This window comes from Dendrobium catenatum, unplaced genomic scaffold (genome assembly GCF_001605985.2).
Source record: "Dendrobium catenatum unplaced genomic scaffold, ASM160598v2 fragScaff_scaffold_249, whole genome shotgun sequence".
NCBI lineage: Eukaryota > Viridiplantae > Streptophyta > Magnoliopsida > Asparagales > Orchidaceae > Dendrobium > Dendrobium catenatum.
The window spans coordinates 3362100-3366680 of NW_021318711.1; positions in this window are offsets into that span (position 1 = coordinate 3362100).

Here is a 4581-nt window from a genome sequence, read left to right on the forward strand (position 1 = left end):
TTTTGTTTAAACTTTGAAATGCTAAAAGCTCCAAAGCTCCATTTTACCAATTCGTACATTTGATTCCTAAAGCAAGGAGGAATCTTCCTTTATGATCTCTGAAAACTCCACCAATACCCGCTTCATTGGATCTCAATAAAGTTGTATCTAGATTAACTTTTATCCACTAGGGGGGAGGGGGATGCCAAGAATTAGAAAATGATCTAAAAGATCGATTAGCACCAGTGATCCCGAATAGAACAAAACTTCAAAGCAATAGAAGAAGTGTTGATGGCATTAGACACAATAGATGAAATTCCAGATTCTTTCCCTTCATGAATCATTTTATTTCTACTCTTCCAAGAGAAGAAGGTTAATGTTCAATATAAATTTACAGCAAATAAATTTATCTTCAACATGTTTTTCATATGCACCAAGCAATTTGTCCAAGAGTTAAACAGGGGAAGAGAAAATACCCATTTATTAGCCAAACTGATTGCCTCCTTTTGTTTGGCACAAGTAACTGCTATATCCTCCGAGTTCTTAACTTCATGACAACCTCTAGGACAGATATTATCTACTGCCAATCTTCTGAATACCAAGAATTCTTTAGAGGGAATAGCATTTCTCCATAAATGCCACTAAAACCATTCTACCCATGGATTCAGTTTAATTTTTTTGAACAATCTCCATGAATCTAAAATAACATCAGATTTTGTTCTTGCTATTGCAGCTATCATTTTACCAATAAATGATTTAACAAGCTCCAATTCATCATTTGGAAGTTCTGGGTACAGTTTAATATGTACAATTATCTCCACCAACTCCTTACCAAAATATTTCATCAATTCCATATTGTTCCAATGATCATTAAGAATAAAGTTTTTCAGCTTTGGGAATTCACCTTCTACTGTAGCAATGAATGTTGTCCATAATTCCAATCTTCTATCCAATATCCACCAGTCTTTAAGAATTCTGATTGTATTTCCTATAGCAATTTTATATCTTATAACTGGGATTAAAGCTTTAGTACCATTGATCAGAATTTTCCAAGAAAAGGAATTGAATCTTTTAATATCACCATGAATAACATCTATACCATATTTTACTTTCAACGATTTTTTGAGAATTGAATTTGGGTTCTTGTAATAATTCCATGTGAATTTAGCTCTAAGAGGACCAACTGAATGACTAGCTGATAGTACCCCTCTACCTCTAGCATTGGTGGGACAACAAAGGTCATCCCAAGCAGCATAGTGCATTCTAGGTTTACCATCCTCTTTTTTTCTAGAGATAATCTCTACAAAATCTGTCTAATTCCTTCAAAATGCTTAAAGGAATTAAAGTATGAATTGAAAAAAAAAACCAGGTATGGATAGAATAGCAGATTTGATGAGAGCCAGCTTTCCTGGAGCTGAAATATACATTCTTCCCCACATATTAAATTTAGCTGAAACTTTATCCAGTAAATGAAGGAAATCACTATGTTTTAATCTCCTTAGTGTCATTTTTACGCCCAGATATTGCAGCTCCTTAACTTCCTTGAAATTCATAATTTTCCTGATACATTTTTTACATCTTATGGCCACTGAATTTCCAAACAAAATGATAGATTTTGCCTGGTTTATTTGTTGACCCGTCTAGCAGCAATATTTTTTAAGAATATTTTGAATCTGCTTCACCTCATCAACCTTTACTGCAGATAGAAAAAGAACGTCATATGCATACATAAGTTGGCTTATTTTGGGAGCCAAAGGAGTTAGTCTAATTCCCAGATTTCTTCCTTCCTGTTCAAAGGCATTTGTTAGAAGTTGAGAACATAAAATGAAAAGGTATGGAGAAAGAGGACATCCCTGACTAAAACTGCTCTTCCCCTTGATCCAATCAGTACCAACTCCATTAATTATGATAGAAAAATACGGATCAATAACACATTCCATAAGAAGCTTTGAAAATCTCCAAGGAAAGACAAAACATTGAAGAGTTTGTTCAAGTGTATCCCAAGCCATACTGTCGTATGCTTGTTCCATATCGATTTTAATAGCAATAAACCCAGTTTTAGATTTTGAGAATCTGAATTTGTGAAAGACATCTTGTGCAAGAAGGATATGATCAGATATTGTTCTACCTTTGATGAATGTCGATTGAACATCCATCACCAAAGTGTTAATCACTTTCAACAATCTATTCAACAATACTTTAGCAATAATCTTGTAAATAGACAAACATAGACTAATAGGTCTAAAACTGGATGCAAGAAGAGGATTTCTCACTTTAGGAATAAGCACCACTAAAGTCTCCTTCCATTTAGAGCACATTTTGCTTCGAAGTAAGGAAGGGCTGAATAGCTCTCCATGCATCTCCTCTTGTCAATTTCCAATAAGCTATAATAAAAGAGTAAGAAATGTCATCCTTACTAGGAGAGATATTATTGCCAAGATCCAAAACCACAGCTTCAACTTCCTCAAAAGCAAATTCTTGATCAAGAAGTCTATAATCTTCCTCAAAATTGGATTCGACCATCCACTCAAATTGCAGTCCCTTTGTCTCCATTTTTTCCCAAAATAATTAAAGAAAACATCTGTGATGGCCGAAGAATCCTCCACAAGATTTCCATCCTCATCTTTTATTTGCTTGATGATATTTCCATTTCTTATACAATTAGCATAAGCATGGAAAAAATTAGAATTTAAGTCTCCTTCCTTAAGCCATTTCACATTGGCCCTTTGTATCCACCAAGTACTCAATCTAGCTAGACATTCAACTCATTGATTTTAGCCCTTTACCTCCAAAGATCTTCTTCCGTGAAGTTGTTGCTGTTGGCTTCCAAAATTTGCAATTCATCAATTTCCTTTTTTAGCTCCTTGAGTTCTAACAGATTTTTGTGGTTGGCTTTACTCCAAAAGAATAAAGCTCTAAGGGATCTATAGAACTTTTTGTTAAGACCTTCCATAGCATCACCACAAACCACCTTGCTCCAAGAGTTTTTAACAACAATTGAGGACGTCGGATATGAAAGCCATATATCTTCAATTCTCAAAAATTTATTATTTGCAATAGCACCATCAATAACCTTTAAAACAATAGGATAATGATCAGAAGCAACCCTTGGTAAGTGTCTAACCGAGGCTATGTGGATCATCTCCAAAGCTTTTGAATTGAGTAAGCATCTATCCATTCTCTCAAGGATTCTTTCATTTCCCTTCTTGTTGTTACACAAAGTAAACATAGGACCTATGATCCCCACATCATGAAAATCATAGTCCATCATAAAGTTCTTCATCTCCATAGGCCCTTGGGAGAATATAAACTTCTTCCCACCTTTCTTCTCTTATTGAGAAATTTTACAATTGAATTCACCTCCAATCACTAAAAGTAAGTCTAAAGAAGAATATCTTCCCACCATCTCCCAAAGCTTCTTTCTACTGAGAACATTATGACTGCCATAAACAGTTGATATAATCCACATTCCTTTATCACCAATATTCAGCTCCCCCACCACTCCTTGATCAGAGGATTCCAATAGAGAAAAAGCAGCCACCTCCGTCTTCCAGATAACCAGAATTCCACCTGACATTCCAGCTGAGGGAACCATGAAAAAATCCCATTCTACTCCCATAAATTTGTTGAATTCACTTCTACTAAGATTGGAAATCTTAGTCTCTACTATCCCCACAAAGAAAATGTCCCATTCCCTCACAAAGTCCTTCAAATATAATTAGGCTTCTCTATTGTTGGCCCCCCTACAATTCCAAAAGGCTAAGGAACTGATCTATCCACAAGAGGGGGAAGGACAACCACTCCTTTTCTTATTCACCCCCTTCTTCATTCTAGAGTTTGATTTCAAAGGTCCTAAAGACCTCAACTTTTTAAGTAATTTTGGTTTAATACCATCAGTGGCCTGATCAGATCTTTCTTGACCTTTAAGAGAGACATTATCATCAATTGGTTTCTTATTCACCTTTTCTGGACCGAAATCCAAACCTTCAAAATCTACAATCTAAACCTTAGTCAGTTCTCTTTCTTCAGTTAATAAATCAGCATCAGCAACATTTTCTTCAGATTTGTGATCTATGTTGTTATCCTCTTCTCCAAGAGAAGCCAGGATATTAAAACCGTTGTCTACCTCCATAACAGTATCAAAAGATTTACCTTCTCTCTCCTTTGAAATAATTTGAGTAGAGTTAACTTCCTTCCTCGATTATTCCTTCGTGTTCTGATCAGTCCTGGCATCAGCAAGATTAGAAGGCCTCTTCAATAATACTTCAATAGTTTTTTTTTTTTTGAATGGGATTCACCTTTACAGGTTCTACTTTCTTGTAAACCTTTTTAGCAGTTGGAACAGTTCCAGCTTTTATAGTTTTCACCACTTTTTGAGCTCCTTTGCTGAAAAAAAATTTTCTTCTTCTATTAACCAGCATCTAGGGACCATACATTGCTTCATCTGAATTAGGGATTATCTGTTCATCTACCTGAGCCTTTATAGTAGAATGATTTTTCTGTATCATATTGATGTTTTCCATTGTCATCTTAAGAACACTAGCCTTGTTAAGATGTCCCAATTAAAATAGAGAGTTGAAACTTTTTCATATTCAACTTTTT